This window comes from Notechis scutatus, chromosome 1 (assembly GCF_049901735.1).
Source record: "Notechis scutatus isolate UNSWTSFEM ecotype Mainland chromosome 1, rNotScu1.2, whole genome shotgun sequence".
Lineage (NCBI taxonomy): Eukaryota > Metazoa > Chordata > Lepidosauria > Squamata > Elapidae > Notechis > Notechis scutatus.
Window position 1 is genome coordinate 311,733,111 of NC_142009.1, and position 24,502 is coordinate 311,757,612.

A 24,502-nucleotide genomic window follows, 5' to 3' on the forward strand; every position below is an offset into this window, starting at 1 on the left:
TAGTTGAGGGAGGGCAGCCATCAGAATTTTGGAACCTGATCCTAAAGGCCTTGGGATGTGTGTGTAACTTTGAATAGTTGCTAAGCAATCAGTCATAACTTGACTTCTCATACAATATGGCTGAACAAATCATTTTTTAGAAACTCTTTGATTTTTATTTTCATTATCATTTTACTGATTAATAATTTACATATTGTTCTGATATTTTAAACTTAAATGCAATGCTAAGAACAGGATATCAGCTTGAAAAATAAGTGAATAACTAGATAAAAATAATCTGTTCCAGTCAACATTCTATTTGAACATATTTATATGAAACTTACACAGTTTTAGGCAAACCTAATGAAGTTTGCCCATTGCAAGTTCACTTTTATGGTCAGTTTTGAATTCATCCACAAGATGTCTCCCTTTGCTGCACCTTATGGCTTCTTTCTTAGTTCACTTTAAAAAGCCAGATCTCATTTTATGTAGAAAGAGTATTAGTGTTCAAAGGAAATCTGAGCTAAAATATTATTTTGCTGCCTTTTTTATATTTTCAAATTGAACCTCAAAATTTGTAAGATTTAATCTCAGCCTGGACTCTCTTTTTCAAACAAATCTATTAGTGAGTTACAAGATTTGGTATTGGATGCAATCTTTCCATGTTCTGCTACAAAAGCAAAACCTAAACACAAATGCAGGAAATACATCTTATGTTGCCTAGGCAACTGGGAAAAACTTTGGACAAAATAGTAGTTCTAACCTTGGCTGCGAATAGCCACAGAAGAAACAAAACTCCCATCTTCTGACATCTCCAGTCTTCCCCCAACATTTTCCTCTTTTATATGTTAGTTCAATTTTGTCTCTAGCTCCACGGAATGAAACATTTCTCAGATATGATGCGATATGAAAAAGAAAATGGAGCTTCCTGTGAGCTCACCCCCCCCCGCCCCACCCTCCGGTCCACAAAGCCGGAGAGATTGGAGACTGCTGGCCTAGTGGAGATGGGGCCAATAAAATCTTGGAGTGGGTTGAAAGGACAGACATTGCTAATTGAAAGACATAGTCCAGACAGGTGACACTGAGAAAAAGTAGGATATATTTCAACTCTCCTTCCAAAATCCTCTTCTTTGCCAGCCCTGCCCATGTACATGCTTTGAGTTCATCTTATTTGCAGCATTGCTTCACCTACTGCTATCCTTCCTCCCAAACTTCAGCCTCTTCCCCCCACCCCCGCAAAAATGTTGACCACCTTCACCCTGCTCTATATTTTCAATACAGTAAATTGTTCTAGAATATGTTGATAAGAAATGTACAATATATCTGATTGAAATGAACTGGGAGCCAGAATAGATTAAGTAAAACATGCAGGTGTGTGTGACACCCACCTATCCACATTCACACACAGACACAGTCACATGCTTCAGTCACACCATTATGGCTACTATCTTCACTTTTTGGACCACAGCCTGCAGACACCCTTGGAGACATGGTCAATGGGGTCATAAGAACAAAGAAACACCAGAAATTAGTCCATGCTGAAATGAGGACAGAATCAAGAGTGTGATCATGATTAGGAGTTGCTGAAGTCAGCAGTCTCCACTAATCTGGCTTATGGGCTTATGGGGTCATCAAATTACAATAAAACACAAAGCCACACAAAATGAAGACAGAAGAAAAGAAAGCCAATCTGTGGAACAACATGCTAACACCTTCTTGCACCCCCCACCACCCCCACCCCGAGAAAACTATTCAAATACTTTTGAAAGAGGGTTGAGAAAGGTAGAAGATAATCAGTTAAAAAAAAGAATATAATCATGTACTTCTGACTTTACAGGCCTAATCTAATGGGCATTGCCGTTAATGGCAATTCTTCTGATAGCCACAAGAGGCTTTTTGGATGGCTTCACGAAGCTGCTTAAGAAAATCCTGCTGAGAATCTGTTATGAACTAATAAAAACTATTTAATAAAACTTATCAACCTCATGATAAGCAGGCTTGGAATCCTGCACCTTTGATTGGCCCATGGATAGCGAACAGGGATTGGTCCTCACGGAGCAACCTGATTGGCTATTAGTTTAACATCTCTCATTGGGCAAAAGTTAAGCAGTTGGACACAAGTCATTGGTTAACGGGTCAGCAGCCAGCTCTATAAAAGGGCTACTGCTGCCCCAGGTTTTTCACGCTCTGGTCTTAATCCTTAATAAGGAGTTGAAGTTCACTAGTTCTCTGACTCGTCTGCTTCCTTGCACCCATGCCCAGAATATAACAGAATCAGTAACTTCTGTCTTGGTGTTTAATCTAATCCACAGGTTTTCTGACATCAGACATGAATGACTGCTCTGCAGCTTTAACCTCAGCATGGTAATGCAGGGATGCTTTTCCAAGTCATCTTATTCAAATAACTATCACAACAATAGAGTAGGGAACACACATGCTTTATCCCCAAAGCAATGAGCAGTTTTCATGGAAACAAATCATCAGGCACATTTTAAAAGGTGGACATTTACAGAAACACAATTGAAAATGAGATCTGGATAAGCTAATAGCTCTCTCTCCTCTGCAATTTCCTTATCTATTTCTTGGATGTTTTATTGGTCCAGTTGATTATAGTAGGCCAGTAATATAATGAGACAATGATTCAGAAACATATCAGTTCTCTTCGCTAGTTAATCTATAGATGCTGTGTGCTGCAGAGAGAGTCACTGCAGATTTAATATTCAGTTCAGCCAGAAAATAGTCTCCTGTAGGCCAAACACAATTTCTGAGCAAATTCACTTCCATATACATATCCTCCTGGTTAAAGTGTGTTTTACACGTGATAGGGTTCCATTGATTATAAAAACAGGACAGCTGCATGGCAAGCTTTGTCTATATTGCCAAAGAAGAAATCACCAGGAAAGGGACAGAAGAAGCAGAAAGATGAGCATTATATCTGCATATTTAAAAGCCATTACTTATTTAAAGAGGCAGATGAGATCCACACATACCCCATGACGGGAAAGATTATACTACTGTATACCTATGTAAGCATTTGTCCAGGTATTCTTGAAGGTTGGTGACTGGAAAACCTCCATTCTCCTTTTGTAATGGTTATGAATCTTTGAAATAGGCATAAACTGGATCAGTGGTGGTATTCAGCTGGTTTGCATCGAATTGGGCAAACCGGTAGCAAGAATTTGGTGTGGGTCGCCGAACCCGTAGTAAGTTCTGGCTGGCCACACCCCCGACCCGGATGCTCGCTTACCCACCGCCTGACATTTGTCTAAGGTATTTCTTTTTTTTCTTCGTCCCGACAATCAGCTGTGCATAGATCAGCTGTGCCAGGATTCCCCTTGCTGAGCCCCAAGAAGGCAAAAAATGGAGGGAGGAGCTCAGCCCCCCTCCATTTTTTTGCCTTCCAGAGCAAAAATGCCTCCACCCGAGGCTCCTCTGAGGCTAGGAAGCTCCCAAAACGGAGCTTGGAGGGGTGCTGCATGCCCCTCCTATGCTCTGTTTTTTTCTTCCTGAGCCTTATAGGGGAGCAAAAATGCCCCCCCCCAGAGGCTCCTCTGAAGCTAGGAAGCTCCCCAAAATGGGTGGGGGTGGCAAAAAAAAGCCACACCCACCCAGTCACATGGCCATGCCCACCAAGCCACGCCCATAGAACTGGTAGTAAAAAAAATTGAATCCCACCACTGAAATGGATTGACCTTTAACAACAACACAGATATGGGAGTTAAAGATATCTTTCCTTCTGCTCTAATGAAAATTGCAGCCTTTGCTGCTATATTTTAGGACTGCAATCTTGGCGACACTGAACATCACAAAACTCTTCTGGGAAGCATGGCAGGTTGTGAATTATCACCCCTATTGGATGATTTCAAATAAATAATAAGCCTCTCAAAGTCGTTCAAAGCAGGCCATTTGCCACTGTATTTACTGTAAAGCTCTGATGGCTAACCTTTTCGGCACTGAGTACCCAAAGTGCGCGCACACACATCCCTAAAATGCAATGCACACACATCCTCCATGCATGTACCCCGTCCCCAGGGGTGGGTTTCAAAAATTTTAACAACCGGTTCTGTGGGTGTGACTTAGGTGGTGGGCATGGCTTGGTGGTCATGTTATTGTCTGGGTTTGGCCAACTCAATATCACTCACATCAAGGCATGCATCTCCTCGCCTGGCCTCTCATGACTGTGGGGGTGCTGCAACAGTCGGAAGTGTGAAAAAGGGCCATAAGTCACTTTTTTCAGTGCCATTGTAACTTTGAATGGTCCCTCCACACAAGCAAAGTACCAGCCAAGGAGGGGGGAAAAATTCCAGAGATGTTCCTGAGACAAGAAGTCTAGTCCTGCCAAGAAGGGTTAACGGAGAGGCAGTTTCTGTAAGCAACACCAGAATGTTTCCTTCCTGCCTTCCTTACAGGATTAGGCCAGTAATTTCTTCTAACAACTGGTTCTCCGAACTTCTTAGAATGTTAACAACCGGTTCTAGAGAATAGGTGCAAACTGGTAGAATCCCACCCCTGCCCATCCCCCATGCATGCACATACATCCCCGTGCATGTGCCCCTCACATGCCCCCCGCTTCCCACATATGCTCGGCAGAGACCCGAAAACCAACTGGCTGGCAGGAGGTGTGCGCACATGCGCACCAGAGCTGAGCCGGGGTGAAGGCTCGTGTGCCGACAGAGAGGGCTCTGCACGCCACCACTGGCACACGTACCATAGGTTCACCATCACAGCTCTACACAGAGACAACAATAAGTGAGAAATGCAGCAAGGCAAATGTTGTATCTCCTTTAGCCTTAGTTGAGCAGTTAATAGGAGAATAATCATGTTATGTCTCTTTACCCTAAAGTTCTTTATCTCAAACAAAAGTTTCTCAATGACTTCTTTTTCTGACCTTGCCATGTTGCTCCTAGTAGCTTTTGTTTTGCTCATAAGGAGGTTTGTTATAGAGAGCTGCATGCATTCAGCTCACATTTTATGTACTCTCAGTTACCCTAATTATCTAATGCAGGGGTGTCCAACCTTGGCAACTTTAAGACTTGTGGACTTCAACTCCCAGAATTCCTCAGCCAGCTTTGCTGGCTGAGGAATTCTGGGAGTTGAAGTCCACAAGTCTTAAAGTTGCCAAGGTTGGACACCCCTGATCTAATGCATGTTTTCACTCCAAATTGGGAAGTGAAGTGAAATCTATCTATACTTCAAAAGTCAGTGCCCTGAGTTTTATGGGACAAAAGTGAGTCGTAATTTTATATTAAAAAATTATGAGAAGGCATGAATAAAAGAAGTTTAAAACTGATAAGAGTGAATCAAACTAATTTATAGAAATACAGATTACATTATGGCAAAATTCATATAAATACGTATAATGCATATGATTATGTATTCTCTTAAAATGTTTCTCTTAAAATGGGATGACCTGAATTTATGAATGCAAACATGAGAAACTTGTGAGAAACCATGTAATGGCACACACGCACACATGCTCATTTTGCCATTTCCTGGAAACAAATAAACAAAAGCATTGTCAAGTGTTCTTACAGTATAAAAGGGAATGTATTTATCCTTGTATAGGATTATTGTACACAAGGAGAAAAACATTCTGGATGTTAACCTTTTATTAAGCTTAAACTGATTTACAAAGGCTCTTTTCTATACTCTCAGCACACTGCATGAATGTTTTTTTCCACTCAGGGGCTGGTGCTTCAAAGAAACCACACAGACACCTGGAAGATCGATCAACATCAAAGACCATGTGGGAACTATCCACTGGCTTAGAAAACAATGAACTGCCAAGTTCAGAGAAGAATCTAGCATCAGAGAGATGCAGATTTCTCTGCACAGTCTCATTCCTGCCCTTTCTCATTCTTTCATATGCATACAAATAAATATCCCGCCATGCACAAATTAGGGTTATTATTCTGTTAGTTCTCAAGTAAATACGGTTATCTCAGGAAATGTTAGGAGCAAGGCCGTATGACTAACAGACCATGCGGAGCTATGTGGTAATAGGATACACTGCTGCTTTTCAAATGATGATTAATCATGTGCCAGATGTGATATTCATATTCACCACCTTCTCATGAACCCTTTCATCAATGTAAGAAGGAGAGATTATGGCAAGAAACAGACAGAAGAGAAAGTAACACAACCGTCTTTGATGAGTCTGTGATCCTTTCTTGGCAAGAGAGTCTCTTCAAATTCTCTTGCAATGCACTTATAGGTCACTAAGAACATCAAAAACTATAAACCAATGGTATGCAACCTGTGTTCTGGGGCAATATTGAATTTATTAATTCAATTACTTTTTGTCTGCTGCAATTCAGAGACTTTCAACAACTTATCACATCAATAAAACATCCATCAGGGATATATATCAATTCAACAATAATAAAAATGATAACATTTACAACTATAATCATAATAATAAAAAATCAAATAATCACGGAAAAAAGGATGACATTATTTGTGAATTATAGGTTTCTTAATCAGTTTTGTATTAAGTAATTTTCTGAAGTCTAGTAGGAAAGGAGTGGATAGGACTTCAAGAAACAAAAAGATCCATAAACTGATGCCCCAACAGAAAAATGTCTACAAACATACATTCCCCTTCCCTCACGAGAGTGGAAAATTGCTCATAAGAGTCTTTTTTGAACTGCTCCTTATTATGGCTACCAATAGTTCTTCAAAAATGGCCTATGTTTTGTGAAATTGGGAAAGCTTTAAAGAAATTTATTAAATCCAGTTTTATTTTAAGGTTCTAAACATGTTGCAGTGAATCATGCCTATGTGCAGGCCACTAGAGCAATATTTTCCCAGAGATTCTAATTGATCTGTAGAAAATACCAAAGAAAGAACATATATGAGGAGTAATCAAATTAACTATAATGCCACTTTCATTTTATATTTAATTTTAACTTTTTGGTCCCACACACTTTTGTCTGGTCTCACCTTCTATTTTTTGAGAACTGACACAAGTAGCACATTTAACCATTGCTGAATTACAGGAATGAAACTCAAATCTTTCTGAGAAGAATTCAAATTTTATTCTCCCACCAGCCATCTGCAAAACTCAACAGGTACTCCACATCTCCTCTCCAATAAGCTATTTCTATTGTATTTCTCTATATTTGTAGCTCTCATTTGAGTTTCCTACTTCTCATTTAAGTGCCAGAAGACATTTTTGGAACTAATGATAATGATGAAGATCTGCTGTCAAAGTGACTTATAATGAGAGTGCATGGTTGAAGTATCTCGCTGCCAAGAAAGAATTTCCATCTGGCCCCAACCACCCCCCCCCCTTCTCCAAAATAGCATTCCATTAAGATAATTCTGGCTGGTCATGTGTATTTGCATTCGTTTCTTCCTCTCAATTATTTCCCAACTTCTTTTCTGAAAGGAAAGAAAGCCCACAGGTAATTTGAATATATATTCTGTTGAGAAAATGTGACATCTCTATTAGCAATTAGGTTGCAGAGACTCACAAATTTATAGTACTGCTGAGTAGGAACTAGCTCCAGATAAAATTTTGACTAGCTTAGAAGACAGCATGACTTTAATACTGCTGCATTAATTACCACAGCTTTCCAAAGTGATTACTTCCATTTTGATTAACAGAAATCATCAGACCCAACAAGCACAGCCAGCTATCAGTGATGGGGTTTTGTATCAAAGCACTTAAAGGGACAGGTTAGGGATTATGTGCCATCAAGTCATTTTTGATTTCTAGCAATCATGTAGATAGATTTCCTACATGATGATCAATCTGTTACCCATTGTTTCAAATGCCCCAATGATGCACCCTGCACCACTGCAACTGAGTCCATCCACCTTGCTCCTGGCCATCCTCTTCTACACTTTCCTTTCATCTTCCTCAGCATTCTTCCCTAGAGAGCTGGGTCTTTGCATAAAGTATAATTTGTGCCTTGAGTGTGAATTCTGGGCTGATTTGTTTCATGAACCATCAGTTTATTTTCTTTGCCTGTATTCTCAGAACCCTTCTCCAACACCAGAGTTCAAAGGTACCAATGCTGTATAGATCAGTATAGTTTTCTAACCTTTCCAAACCTATGATGCAGAAATCTAGAATTCAAAGGCATTGAATCCCACTGTCAACCCTGAAACTGGCCTGACTGAGGCCATTTTGAGACTTCAGCACTGACACACTGGAGAAGGGGGGACAGGGAGCGGGGAATAGAGATAGTTGGGGTGTTGTAGCCAAAACAAAATAATAAAATAAAATAAAAAAATGGGAACCAAGGACATTCCTGTAGGTGCTTGGAAGGAGGGGATTGGAGACACCTAGCAACTGGACAGTATCCTGATTGGACCATGTGACTGATTGTTTTGAGAAAATGAAAAACTTTTATTTTTAACTAGGTGAAAACCACGGGAATAGTCAGAGTCAGTTTTCACCAGCCTGTGTCAATATGACATACCCAGTAAAACTATTCTTTGAGGATAACCTACCTATCTCAAACATTTGTTTGCTGTGGGTATGTTGGAACCCTGACACCTACCTTCTATTCAGTGCAGGAATTTAAATCAAAGCATCCCTAACAGGGCCATCTATTTTTCACTTGGATACACCCAGGGGTGGGATTCTACCAGTTCGCACCTACTCGCTAGAACCGGTTGATAACATTCTAAGCAGTTCAGAGAACCAGTTGTTAGAAGAAATTACTGGCCTAATCCTGTAAGGAAGGCAGGAAGGAAACATTCTGGTGTTGCTTACAGAAACTGCCTCTCCGTTAACCCTTCTTGGCAGGACTAGACTTCCTGTCTCAGGAACATCTCTGGAATTTTCCCCCCCTCCTTGGCTGGTACTTTGCTTGTGTGGAGTGACCATTCAAAGTTACAATGGCACTGAAAAAAGTGACTTATGACCATTTTTCACACTTCCGACTGTTGCAGCATCCCCACAGTCATGAGAGGCCAGGCGAGGAGATGCATGCCTCGATGTGAGTGATATTGAGTTGGCCACGCCCAGCCAATAACATGACCACCAAGCCACACCCACCACCTAAGCCATGCCCACAGAACCGGTTGTTAAAAAATTTGAATCCCACCCCTGGACACACCTACTAAAGGGGAAATAAACATTTATTCAGAATTGTTATTACCACAAATCAATCTGAACCTACCTTCTTATCATATAAATCTGTTATTTTGTATATTTTGTAATTACTCCTGTCAGAACATATCTTGATCTGATTGTAACATATACTTAATTTTAGTCATGATAAAATTCCAAAGTGGATAATATGAGCCAGAAAATGGCAAACACCATTGAATGCGAGCAGATATAAAGTGAAGCACATGGGTGGGCATGAAAAATCCAAATTTCACCTATACTTTAATCAAGTCTGCATCTTTCCTGATTGAACAGGAGGGTCTTGAAGTCACTGGAGATATTGCAATGAAAATGCCAACGTGATATGTTACTCCTGTACAAAAACAAATTTCATATTTGGGTCTCTAGGAAGGAAAACAAAGCCAATGATACAGTGAGACCTCTCAGATAAGTAACTTAGAATATGGTATAGAGATTTTTAAAAGGACATTGTAAAGTTAGAAAAGATGCAAAAAGAGGGCAACCAAAACCATTAGAGAGCTGGAGAAACTCCCCTGTAAGGAAAGCAATTAGTACTTTTTAGTTCAGTACCAAGGAGGGTAGGAGGAAACAGAACTGAGCTATATGAAATCATGAATAGAATAGATGTGCATAACGTTCTCCTTCTTTCACAATATTAGAATTCAAGGTCATGCATTAAAACTAAATGCAGGGAGATTTGGGACTGACAGAAGGAGCTACCTTTTTTCATTACATAATTAACCTGGAGAATTCATAGGTTAATAGCAGCCAAATTTGCATGGTTTTAAAGGAGATTCAGATAAATTCGGGGGAGAGAGGTCAAGGTTATCAGAACCTATTAATTTTGAGGGCTGTTTATTACCTTCTGAATCAGAAACAACACAGTTAAATGCTGATTTATTAAACACTTAATAAATGCAGTATTTATTAAACACTTAAATATTGGCTGCTGAGATTTGATAGTAGAAAGGGTTATTGACCTCCAGGTTTGAGAACTTCTCAATGCATGTGGCTGGGTAAAATATGAACATAGAATGCAGAAGGTTTTTTTTAAGCTTATGGCCTAATTCAGCAAGTTCTTCTTATGTCTAACACCCATGCAGATATTTGAAGAGTGAAATAAATCTTCCTTCTCTTCTGAAAGCTAATTATACCCTCTTCTTTTAATCCCTTATCATAGGGCTGAGCTTCTAGTTCCTTGATCATCCTTCTTGCTCTTCTCTGATCCTGTTCCAATTTCTATGCAAATGCAAGATTAAAACAAGCTGTATAACCAATAGATAGCTCAGCTGTTCGTTAAAACTGTTCCACATATTACAGTGGCCTCCTAGGAATTTTTGAAAAATAAAAATAGCAGAAGGCTGTCAGCTATAGAGTAATTTAAAAATATGATACCATATCCAGAAAGAAGAGTTATTTTTGTGAAGAATTAGAAATCTAATATGTGAATGTAATAAACTGAAAATTTCAAATGAATGCATTAAACAAGTATGATTATGATGAAAAAGTCAGAGTTGTTTATCCTTGATCTCTATCTGAATTGCACCATGATTCTCAGAGTTTTTAGCCCCCATGGACAGCAGGTCATTTGTCAAAGGAAGTAGTCTGAGTATGCTCCAGGAAAATAGCAATTTAAGCCAAGTAGGAGGAGTGAAGCAGTACTTTGTAACTTTAACAGACAATGGGTTTCTTATACAGAATGTTGAGGATAGGCAAAACAGGCAGAGAGCCAGACAGGAAGTTATTTTGGGAACACTGGAAAAAGGCATCTGAATTTATTAAACTCACAACGAGTTGGCAATTGATTGATCAACTGATTATGTGTCATCAAATGGTGTGGGCACATAGGACCACATAGATAGATCTTTTCCAAGATGATCTATCCCCAAACTGACCCTTCAGGTTTTCCAACAGAACCATTGCCAATATAATAAGCATCATTACCACTGCTGCTAATCATCCTCTCCTTGTTTCCTTCCATCTTTCTCATCTTCCATCTTATCATTATAGACTTCTCAAGAGAACTATGTCTTTACGTACTGGGTCCCAAGTATGGAGTCTGATCTTTCATGCCTCAGTTGAGAATTCTATATTAATTTGTTCTATGATCTAATTGCCTGTTTTCTTGACTATCCTTAGTATTTAGTAACTCTAAAATTTAAAAATGTCAATATACTTTAGATCCTGTTTTTGCTTCCATAGAATGTCACAGTGGAAGCCATGGTCTATACAATTGTGATCTTTGTAAGTCTAGATACACCACAGCATTTATATATTTTTTTCATTGTTATTGTGTTAACCTAGTGTTAACCTATGGTGTATTTCTTGAATGTTGATTTCTTTACTCTTGATGTCAGTCCCAAAAGGTTAAAGCCTCTTCATTGTCAAGTTAAATACTGGTTGGTCTTTTTTTTGTTTAATCTTAGTCAAATCATTTCACTGTGCTCCTTGACTTTCATCAATAAAGCTTGCAGATCATTTGCATAACCTAATGCAGGTTATTGATGTTTCTTTCTTCAACTTTAAAACCATGCTCATCTTTTTCCTATCTGGCCTCATTCAATATATATCCAACATAAAGACTGAATAAATAAGAAGACTATACATATTTGTCTTATACCTTTGTCAACCTAGAGCTCATCTGTTTTGTCATATTCCATTTGAAATGAATTTCCTGATGTGTGTATAGGTTTCTCATGAGGACAATGGGATGTTTCGGGATTCTTATTTCCTTTGTTATGTTCCAGAACATGGAACATAGTGGAAGGAGACAGAGAATAAACAACAAAGAAATTCATAATTCTCTCTCTATAGTATATTTCACTTATGTTGTGATAAGTAAGTTGTGCATTTCTAAAGAGTAACTGTATCTGAAGTTGCCCTTTCAACATATTTAACATGATATAATATTCAACTATGTGTAGGAAGCAGGTACAGGAGAAAGAATGAGGCATGGAAAAAATCAATAGATAGACACACCTATAATAAAGCTAAACAAGGAGCCAAGTTTTTTTGGTTAACCAGAGAATAAACCAGAGATAGCCAATATTTTACACTAAGGGGGATTAAAAGGAATTGACACACTTAGAATTGAATAGGAGTTAGAAGGGACCTTTGGAGGTCTTCTAGTCCAGCCCCCTGCTCAAGCAGGAGAACCTATACCATTTTAGGTATGGCTGATTATGTAAACATGCTGTTGCATAGCAGAACAATTTATACCACCCATATCTTCTTTCATTCTGAAACCCCAAATCTCTTTTCATACAGCTCAGTAGCAAGCAGACTAAAAGGTTCCTGGTTCAACTTCCTTGATCTTGTTCAAGTAGCTATGACAGGATTGATTGTTTTTCACCAATGATCTCCCTACCTCATTTTTAGAAAATCAAAAATTTAACTACAATTATCATATACAAGTACAACCCAGGGACTTCTAGTTACTTCTAGTTGGATGAAAAAAGAAGCCTGTTTCAGAATTTCATATTTCTACTCAGGTTTGCTGTCCTTTTTTATTTTGTATTATAACATAATAGCCTGAAATGCTGCAAAGGATGAGTTCAGAAGCTATTGACCTTGTCTCAGCATCCCCCAACTTTTTGAAGCCATTTTCACCTGACTGCTTCTGTCAGAAGAAACCTTGTTGACAATTTCTCTGAAATCTTTAGAGCTACCTAATAGCTTTATTGATTACATTGCTGAGAAGACCATGTTTCCCTATTTTTCTCACATCTGCAAAGCTCAATGCTATCTTAATGAGGTGGAATTGCTCTTCACCTGGATGCATGAATGTGGTGCTGGGGAAAATCATTAAGCATATTTTAGTGGAAGCACTAAAAATACATTGAGAATGAAATTCCCAGGATTCAGATGTGAATTACAAATTAGAGTAAAGCAACTTGGCATCCTCCAGCAGTTTCAGACTTCAATTCCCATCAGGACCAAGAGCATGACCAATGACAAGGAACTGTGGAAATTGTAATCCACTTCTGGAGAACATGAAGTAGCAAGAGTAGAAAGTTCTGGCCCCCAATTATCTGGAAGGCACTAGGTCAAGAAAGACTGAACTGTAATTCATGATTCAAGAGGGAAGGCTATTAAATTGTTTAGAATGAAGGTTTAGAATGTTCTGAAAATAGTGGAATTTTCTATTTGCAAGTTATGCCTGTGTGATTTGTGACTCAATCACCAAGGTTAACTTAGATTTTTGTAATGGTACTTTAAAATTGCCACATACTGGTAAGTAGTTTTGCCTTGAGCACAAGATTTATCTGGGGCCGAATCCATGGTAATGGCTACTAAGTTCCTCTGCTACTAAGCATGCACAGCATATTAGAGAAATTAAGTGCACACATCTCTTGTTCTTCAATGATTATGTGCCCTTAATCTTCAGAAGCTGGTTAATTACACTTTAAGCAGCATAAGAACTCCTGCATATTTGTCTGTTAATAAAAATTCTCACTGGGGGTTTAGATATTGCATGTATTCATAGGTCTGGCTAATGATTTTTTTTCTCCCAAAAAGATAGAGAGGGAAAAAGGACAAGTATAAGAAATTTGCCTAGGAGTTAGCAGAATCTTCACATGGGAGACCCCCAAGAGTGTCTAATTTTCTTTCTAATTATCAAAATGCCAATGCCATGCTGAGGCAGCTAAATGCATGCGCATTCATCAGATGTAACATTAATCCAGTCCTAATTTGCAGCAAGAGACAGCTTTGAAAAAAGTGTTGCAAGGTATATCAAAACAACCAAAGGCTGTTTTAATTCTCCTGATGCTTATGGTATAATTCTGGAAGATATATGTGTGGGGGATCCACACATGTGCTATTGGCTTATGCTTGTTTCAAGCCTTAAAAGGATCTGTGGTGAGATCTTCTGGCAGTGGGATGGGTGTGTGAGCATGTCAGTGTCACATCCTTCTAGCACAGTATTTCTCAAAGCTCAACAACTTTAAGATGTGTAGCTGGGGGATTCTGGGAGTTGAAAACTAACGAGGAATACTGCTTTAGCATCATGCATTACCATTTCAATCAAGAAAATAGCCAAAAGCTTTTAGATGAGAAGCTCTCTCACCACAGATATTCTGGGGCCATTCAATGGAATCATATATTCAGTTTTACAATTATCAGTCTTCTTTTTACTTCAGATATCTTGCTTGGTTCAATTTAAAAATAATAATAAGAAAAGACAGCCATGAGGAATTGGGAACCAAATTGGGCCATGAGTAAATAGGTCTCCAAAACATAACTGTAATTTCAGACAACCACAGAGTTTGAAGATGTGATTTAGGCTATCCTGTACAAACTTTTGCTTAGTGCAAGAATCCAAACTAAAGGATATCCAACAAATATTTATCCAGCTTGTATTTAAAGCAAACCAGCAAATGGGATTGGATGAATACTTGTTACAAATTTCTATTAAATCATAGTTAATATTGCTGATATTAGGATATAACTTTAGGATTTTCAAATTATATATATAATTGTGTCCTTTTTAAAGTGATGCATCTTTTGTTTTTCAGTCAGTATTTCACTAGCTGTTTAGATATCTTTTTTCGCTTTCTTCCAGTGGATTGCAATTGCCATTAGGTTACCTAGGGTTTGGGGCTTGCTAGTGCTACCTTCTGCCTTTGTTTAACTCTTACATAGTTTTAATATTTTGTAAGTTGTGAGGTCCTTGGTGCTCTCTAGCAACTGTCCAACACTGATGCTGATACCTACTTTGGTAATGAAACATTTGCAAGAAAACAACCGAGCTCAGAGAGTGCCAAGGATCCCACATTTCAACTCTAAGCTACAAAGATTCTCTTCTATCAATTTTGTAGGTTGCATGATTTGATCTAAATTTGCTAAGTGGAACAAAAATGGATGAAAAAAGAGCATTGCATTTGCTTAATAAGTCACAAGCACCGATGGCACAGAAAAGCAAAGAATCAATGTTTTATTACCTAGACCTCTGTCATTCAGACATTTATCAAATGTGTTTTCTCTCTCCCCCCCACTTCTGCTCTTTGTAGATATGCTTTGACATGAGTAAGGTGTGACAAGCACTGTATAACTGTTTTGTTTGGCTGAATTTGGAAGCCAACATATTTACTCACAGGACAATTCTCCGGAATCCCTGTTGATTTTGGCATAGAGATTAATGTCCAGGATCAACTTGTTGCTATTGAAAAGTGATGTACTGTTCTTGAAATGTATTGTCTGGATTAAAGCAAGATAGGAAAGAAAAATTGCTCCTGAGCCCAGTGACAAAGCTGCTTTTGGAATACACTAGTCAATTTGACCAAATGTGGGAAATAGGCAACACTGAGAATCAGAGAATCAAAATCAGAATAGAGCTGGAAGGAACCTTAGAGGTCTTCTAGTTCAGTCCCCTGTTCAAGCAGGAGATCCTATATCATTTCAGACAAGTGACTGTCCAGTCTCTTCTTAAAAACCTCTAGTGATGAACCACCTACAATAGGTCCTACAACTTTTGAAGGCAAGCTGTTCCACTGGTTAATTGTCTGCACTGTTAGGAAGTTTCTTCTCGGTTCTCCTTTTCTTCACTTGACTAGTTGATTACCTGGCTGATTTAAAAAAAAACCCTAGCTGAAATTATGGGATAAAAGCCTCACATTTCTGTGTGCATTGTAAGCGGTGGGGCTTTGAAACCAGCTCATAACCACATTTTGACCTTCTTGGCACCCTTCTTGGCACCCTTCCCTCAAATGAGCACATATTTTAGAAGATAAATGTTTTCTTCTCCTTGATTCCCATCTCAATTTATTTCAATGAATGCTCTTTTGCAGTTGATGACAGAGTGAAACATTTAAACATATTTTTAAAAAATAAATTAATAAATGAAGATTCTGTTTCAAAGGGGAATGAAAGAAATGGGCTGTCTGTTTATCACAGAATAGGGAAACAGCTCACAAAAACTATGATGTCTCTAACATCCTCAACAGTCTTTTTATGGGTTTGAACTATTAATCACAAAATTATTATTGCCTGTATTTTCTACATTTAATGCCTCTGGTCTCCTTATTTCCACATCCACCCTTCCACCACCTGCTTACATACATTGCTAGCCAAAAATTTATTTAATCAAATGAACTATAGCCTACAAAAATGTTTTATGGGCACAGGTTAACATAGTTACACCTCCAGATAGTCTGGTAATGCCACTTTTACATTTTCATTAGAAACTGGCCACGAGAAAGACATGTTAGTGTGACAACATTGGTAGATATTAGTGTTTTATGAAATAATGTAGATGTAATATATCTTGATTTAAACAACACATTTGGAAAAAAAATAGACCATTTTCATTATCACACCAACTAAGAAGATACATAACTTGTTCAAAACCTATATACCAAAAGTGCTTATCCATAGATCCTGAACAAACTAAAGGGAGGGAGTAAATAGGATGACACAAACTTCAATTCTAGGTCCTATAACATGTTGATTAATAACTTTGATAAACATAAGTAGGAAATGCTCAATTTTTTCAATGATGCAATTAAAATTAAATATGACCTTGATAGACAATTGGGTGAAAATTACAGAATTAAATTTAATAAAGTGAAATGCAAAGTTTTTATCTTAGGAAAGAAAAATGTATTGCACAAAATTTACTTAGCGTGTAATAATTTCAGTGAAAAAGAACTTGGAATAGTTGTTGAATAGAAACTAATGTAAACAAACAGTGTGATGTAAGTCTGAAAAACCAAAAAAAAAAAAAAAAAACCCCACATAATTTAAGACTGCAAGACCAGAATTATAGCTTCTAAGTAGCTGAAAATCATTGAGTTATTGATTGTATGCCATTAAGATGATTAGGGGACTGGAGGCTAAAACATATAAAAATGGTTGCTGGAATTGGGTATGTCTAGTTTAAAGAAGGACTAGGGGTGACATGATAGCAATATTCTGATATCTCAGGGGTTGCTACAAAGAAGAGGGAGTCAAGCTATTCTCCAAAGGACCCAAGAAGCAGTGGATGGAAACTAATCAAGGAGAGAAGCAACCTAGAAGTAAGAAGAAATTTCCTGACAGTTAGAACAATTAATCAGTGGAACAACTTTGCCTCTAGGAGTTGTGAAAGCTCCAACACTGGAAGTTTTAAAGAAAATGTTGGATAACCATTTGTCTGAAATGATATATGTTTTCCTGCCTAAGCAGGAGGTTGGACTAAAAGACCTCTAAGGTCCCTTACAACTCTGTCATTCTATTCTATGTGCTCAGGATCTAAATCATGTGCTTAGGATAGCTCTGTAAGTTTTAGTCACAATATAGATCAAGGGTGTCAAACTGGCAGGTTGCGTCACACACAGGTCCTACCTGCTCCATCTCCGTGAAGGGAAAAAAGTCAATACGTCACATGATGGCAATGTGATGCAGTGAGTTTGACACCCGTGATGTAGATAGACCTTCACCACAGTCATCTGTCCCCAACCTAGACGTTCAGATCTTTCATTGCCTCTGTAATCAAGTCCATCTATCTTGATGCTGTTTTCTCTTCTCTTTCCTTTCTTCATTTCCAGTTTTATAAACTTCCCAAGAAAACTAGATCTTTGCATAATACATCCAAAATATGATAATTTTCAACCTAATCATTTGTGTCAAAGAAAACTCTAGATTTATTGGTTTGATGATCCATTTCTTTGTTTTCTTGGCTATCTATGTTATTCTGGAACAGTAAAGTTCAAAAGCATCAATACACTTTCTATCCTCTTTTTTTAAAAGTCCAACTTTTGCTTCCACAAAGGTTTTGTCACTGCCTCCATGATTTTGATCTTATTGTAGTAGGTCTTCTTTAGCTTTCTCAGTTGTCTGCATAAGCTACAATATCTCTTATTTTTCTAAAACATTGTTCCTCTTTATGCAGCTCTGATCACACCTACCTCAAGTGTTGTGACCCGTTCAGGGTAACAAGGATGTTCAGACCACAATAAACTAAATACTGTGAACAGAGAGTTAAAGAAATAGTAAGGGAGCTTACTAAGTGTGAGATAATAGAATTTGGGGCTTATAGTCACTGAGGGCCTGCAATCACAAAGGGCACACTATTCCAAAACAACAAGATAGGACTTGCCAGTTGACAAAAGAGATTGATAGATTGAACTATGTCTGATCAATGTTCACCAAATCTTTGTGTTGATCTCAAACTCTTTACAGTATTTCACAACTTATAAGGTTTATCCCTCATATTTCTCAACCTAACCTGCCTGTGATCTTTTCTTTGTCAATTTGGCCAAGAATCAGCTGAACTTCATCCAGATGTACAGCTTGATTGATCTGCTTGATGGATACAAAGCAGTACTCTACCCAATGGCTGAAGATCAAGGGCAACTTCACCTCTTCAGAATCAAGGATGCAGAAGATAGAAACTCAATCCTTGCTTCCTGGATTAACCATTAATTAAAATAAGTATCATAGAGTTTCTTCCCCCCCCCCTTTAGCTATGGCACCTTTAACCCTTTCACTGCCACGTTTGACTTTAATTCATTTTTTGTAATTATCTTTATCAGCTGTGTTTAACTGCATTGTTTAAAAATGTCTTAATTAGCATGGGGAATGATTAAAGTTTAAACCCTTTAGTACTGGGTACCATCTTTCCCAAATTATTTTGTATAGGATAGCATTAAGGTTGTTGCCACAAGATCTTTACAGTATTGAAATAAGACCTTTATTTATTGCAATGGTGTTATTATTATCATTGGGATTAAGGGGCACCTGGGAAGTTTGTTTTGGGATCCAGCCAGGCAGCTTTATCCATACATTTGGAAGATACTTTGATTTGGATGTCTGCCCTGAGCAGCTGGAGTGGACTCAGTCATTTAAGGAGGTCTTTTCAATTACATGACTATATAACCATATTTTCTGTATAATCTTTTGCATTTATCTTCTCCTGATTTATGTACCTGTTCATGTAAACTGCCAGAAAACATTTGTTTAAAACTTAAATTGCCCCTACTTTGATATGTCAATTTCCCTGATGCAGGTTCTTTTAACATACAATAATTTGTCCTCAGCATGTCAGCTTAAAAAAAACAACAATTACTATGGTACACGTTTCACTAGTATATCTTATTTTCAGCCCTGTGCTTTCATCACTAGAGATTTATATCATTGCCTAATTGCCTGGCTATCCTGATTTTTACCATATCCTGTTGCGGTGGGCCTTGTTCCATCCTCAGTCACAGCCATGATTTAGGTGACTTTATTCCTTGATTTAATGCAAAACACAGAAAAAAGCAAAGAGAGTTAGGATAAACCCACACTCTGCTGACACTCTTTCAATCACCACAACAAGTACCGGGTTACACTGAGGATAACTTGAAAAATATCAGAAGGTTTCACATAGATTTTGATATAGGAAAGGTAAACACATTAGCCTCCTTTGCCAAGGGCAGCATAAATCTGAGGATAACACTGATAATAGTATCCCTCCATGACAAATTTATTTACTACCCTCCTGTACAGAAAATATTTCAGTGAAGCAAATGCCAGATGTACATTTTGTACTTCATCCAAAACCCTCATCCAATATTTTATTCAGGAGGATATATCTTCAGAGCATTTAAACACCTGTAGTGTTTTTTCATTTTGCTTTTGGAACATATATACTCCAAAATTATTTTATCTGTTTATCTGGTTCCATAATATCCATTGGAATTAAAAAGACAGAGACTAGATGTATACAATCAATATTAAAAGGCTGGCTAAAAAAAAAAAAGCTTAAGAGGTATTGTACTAGGATGCCAAAGTAGATTCTTTCTAAATCATTCTAGAATGGACAGCTTTGCATCAGTGAGAGGAGGCTCCATCAGTCAATTTGCTCTCGCGTGCCATATACGGGTGCCATATACTGTACATTTAAGTTGGATTAGTTGGTTTATCTGGTATTACATGCTCTCCATTGTATTTTACCTAGCATGCAGTAATATAAAATGCCCATGTTGGCACATTCAACCCAGCAGGAATAATCAGTGACTGTGCTATCGAATGCACCATTGGAAGACCTGAAAGACTATGTTAGGAACAGATTGTCATGGAGAAAATCTATCTAAGTGCCTGCTGAGAGTCAACAAAAACTTAATGGCATATAATCAGTTATGATCATGTTACCACAACTCATATATTGACATTGGGCAACTGAGTCCATATGCATTTCATATGGCTTTAAAGCTCCAGAACTGTGAAGCTCTGGAATATCCAGAGCTTCAAAGCTCTCTCTTGCTGTTTTTGACCCAGTTTTCTTATATGCTTAAAAAAAGGACTCTAGGTGTTAACAGCTGGTAGATGGTAATGCAGTATGTAAACAAAATTAAAGGTTGAGACAAAATGTCACACATTTACTTTTGTTGTAGATAAAATATGTGATATTTTGGTCAAAGAGTAAGAATAAAAATATATGGTTGGATGAAGCTTTAATGGGTCTAATGAAAATGGCATCAAAGAATGTTTCTCTTAACTTTTCCTGGGATCAAACAGCATGTTGGCTGAAAAGGTTGGGAGTGGGTTGGCAAGATATATGAACCACAAACTAATTAATGTATATAATTAGCCCTCAGAATGCTATGTAAACTCAGTTTATATGATTGCTTTATGATCTATATGTCGTGGAATTGCAGACAATTAGATTACTTCAGTAAACAGTTATTCAGTTAACCATGGATTATTATTTTCATAGCTTGCAACATGATGAAGCTGGGTAGTCCAAACTGCCATTGAATTGGTAGATAGCAATTGACAAAGATTAATTGGAATGGCATAAAAATTTCCTATCTGAACCAACTGGAAGATCTGTTTGGTTTCATCTCCAGTTCCCTTCTAATGAAATCAATAGACCTCTCTATTCTTATTCTGCAAGGAATGCTATTCAATAGTATTTTACTTTTAACATGGAAGATCCTGTAACCAGCCATGGCTACTGCCTTGATGAGTCTTGTTTAATCCATTTTATTCTAGTAGGAAGCCAATGCTCAGCTTAATTAATTAAGTAAGTAAGTAAGTAAGTAAGTAAGTAAATAAATAAATAAATAAATAAATAATCACATGATGGAACTGAACACATTTCATTAGGATTCTCCAATTGGATATTTTCCAGATATGTTAAATTGAATTACTGTGGCTGAAGGGAGATGGGCTGGCTGGGGTTGATGAAGTATCCAAAATCTGCTGATCACAGTGCTGGGGAGTATTGATATAAACAGAATGGAGAGCTGTCTCATCCTTAGAATATTTTTTTCATCTTAATATTGCTTGATGAAAAAAAATAATCAATTTTTATTATAGGTCAAATCTCCACCATCGTCTCCTAAGATCAGTACTGAGTAGTTTTTCTGAGGAAGCAAAACAACTCTGGGCAATAGTGAAAAAACAGCTTTCCTGAAACTCAGATGGAGTAGTTGCCACCATTATCCGGCCATGCCATGCATTGAAAAGAATGTGCTCCCTCATTGAACTACAGTGTCTCTCATAGTTATGCTTATTAATGAACAGGGCAGAAATAACCTGTGGGGAAAAGAGTGATACAGGATTCTGAAGATGTTCCATTTAGTTTGAGGCAATCAGTTATATACCAAATGAAATTTCCAGATTCAAGATCAACCTGCAAATATTTTCCTTTACCTTGAACGAAAGTTGAAAACTATGATGTAGCTGAAGCAGAGAACACATTACCAGGGTATGTGAATGAAGAAAAAAAAACAGCATGAAAAGAGTGATGAATGGATGCGTTTGTCATAAGAAACTAAGTCTTGGCTGGTGCACATTGTTGGTTAGTCTTGGATGCTTTTCATAGAGTCAGTTTTTATCTGTCTTGTTGTGGATATTTACATATTCCTTTTGATTTTTTTTTTCTCCAAAGAGGAGGCTTTGTTGCATGTGCACTTGCCTTCCTTGTGGTTTGTTGATGTCTTATACTTAGCCACATGAAACAAGTCTCTTCATTACCAGCATCTGGTGAAGGTTTTCTGCATCCCATAAACAACAGAGACATCTGTTGGCCATGCTGTGTCAATCTAACTACTGCTAATAAAGTTCAAGTTTTAATCAAATGCCATCTGCATGAGATTTATTAGGATACTTTTAACAAAATAAACATGCCAGTTATTCCTCCATGGAAACTTCTTCCCAAACAAGTTTTTGTTTTACAAGAATATATTTACTTCTACTGGTACCTCTTCTAGAGCTGCTTTTTATGGATACATCTGGCTGCTGGAAATGTCAATCATATTTGACCCAGTCTTTGTTTACAAAATCATAGAACTGGAAATTTATACCACTGAGTCCAACCACTTGTTCTGTCAGTCTCCCTGATCAGCCTTTAGCAGGAAATCTCAGACTACCAGCTTCATTCAGTTTAACTTGGTTGCTGGACTCTGACCTGGCTTAAGTCTTTCTGACACATGGCCAGGGCTGGGATTCTATCAGTTCGCACCTATTCACTAGAACCGGTTGTTAACATTCTAAGCAATTCGGAGAACCAGTTGTTAGAAGAAATTACTGGCCTAATCCTGTAAGGAAGGCAGGAAGGAAACATTCTGGTGTTGCTTACAGAAACTGCCTCTCCGTTAACCCTTATTACATTCTTGTCAGGACTAGACTTCCTGTCTCAGAAACGTCTCTGGAGTTTTTTTCCCCTTCCTTGCTGGTACTTTGCTTGTGTGGAGTGACAATTCAAAGTTACAATTGCACTGAAAAAAGTGATTTATGACCATTTTTCACACTTACGACTGTTGCAGCATCCCCCACAGTCATGAGAGGTCAGGCGAGGAGATGCGTACCTCAATGTGAGTGATATTGAGTTGGCCACACCCAGCCAGTCACATGACCACCAAGCCACACCCACCACCTAAGCCACGCCCACAGGACCGGTTGTTAAAAAAATTCAATCCCACCCCTGCACATGGCAGGATGTGACCAAATACTGTGAACTTCATTTCCTTGACAAATTTTTTCCTCCCGGGTTATCTCTCATATGTTTAGAGCAGGAATCCAAACTAAACTATCCCCACTTGGTAGTTGTCTAACTTTCATCCATAGACATCTAATAAAGGCAACCCCACTTCTCAGGATCACAACTGCTGGTATTAGAAAACTTTTTTCTGTGATTGCTGATTGGCACTGTTATTTAATAGGAATCTACTTTCTTGTAGGATGTTATGGCCCATATTTTGGAATGATGGAGAACAGATCTTACCGTTCTTTCAAGTATTTGAAAAGAGTTATCATATCTGCCTTCTATCTTCTCTTCTAATGGCTTTGCATTCTTAGATCTTTTAATCTTTCTTCATATTCTGTCTGCAGGGAATATAAATCCTTCCATTCCCCACTATCCTGTCAGAACTGAAGAAGCTTCTTGGATGAGAAGTGAAACATTTTCAAAGACAACCATGACCTGAATGACTGAGAATCTCCATTAGATTTTTTAGCATACCTAGTAGTAAATTTCCTTCAGGTTAATGGGAATAATTTCTAAGTGAATCTGTTTAGTATCATATTGCACATTTTTGTACCATTACACAAATGTAATTTCAACTAATTTCCGCCAACCTGTCCAAGAAAAAAGGTTGAGCTCTCCAGAGGAGCATTTCAGCAATAATTCACATTGCAGATGTTCTTGACTGCACTAATTCATTTAATTTCTTCAACAGTTTATCTGGAATAGGTATGTTTTTCATCATCTTATTATGCTGCATTTTCATGGCTTCCAATCTGTCTAACGTCAGGTATATTCATCTTTGACAGCTTAAAAATGGCAAGGAGTAGGTGGCAACTGCTGCTGCTATTAACCCCTGTTGACATTTCAGCCTGTCAGGAGATTGTTTTTGAAGCAGAAGTAATGGTGAGGAAGCATCAGCTTTTCAAGCTAAGGAATAAGGCAATATTGATGGTTTCTCTAAGGTTTTTTTTTAATCTTTCATTTATCTCAAATACTGGATTCATATCCTTTTTCTCCTCTCCCCCGTCTCCCACTTCTGTGGCCAAGAGAAATCCGATGCTACATCAAGAAGTCTATTTGAAAAACTACCTGCCAGTGCTTTATTATGTCATCTACTGTGTTGTTGCATGTCAGTAAATAAGGCTGGTATGTTGGTGCCTGGTAGGAAATTAACTGAGGATGTCATGTCAGTGCTGCATATGACAGTCTGAATGATAAGGCTGAGGGTGGCAAATCTTGGAAAAGTTGGTTGCAAAAGTAATAAAATTGATTTTAGTAAAGCAAAAAAGGAAGAGAAGGAAGCAAGCAATGTAGGCAGAAATAGTGTTCTTTTTGGAATAATCTCGATTTGGGGGTCATCTTGGAATATTTACTCTGGAAGAACTATAATTTATAAATAGACAGATAGAGCTCGGTTTCGCTGTCTCCCTCCTCTGATCTTCTTAATTTCAGGACCTAACCCTTTACACAAACAAAATAAGTTTTTTGCCAGGCCTTCTTTATAA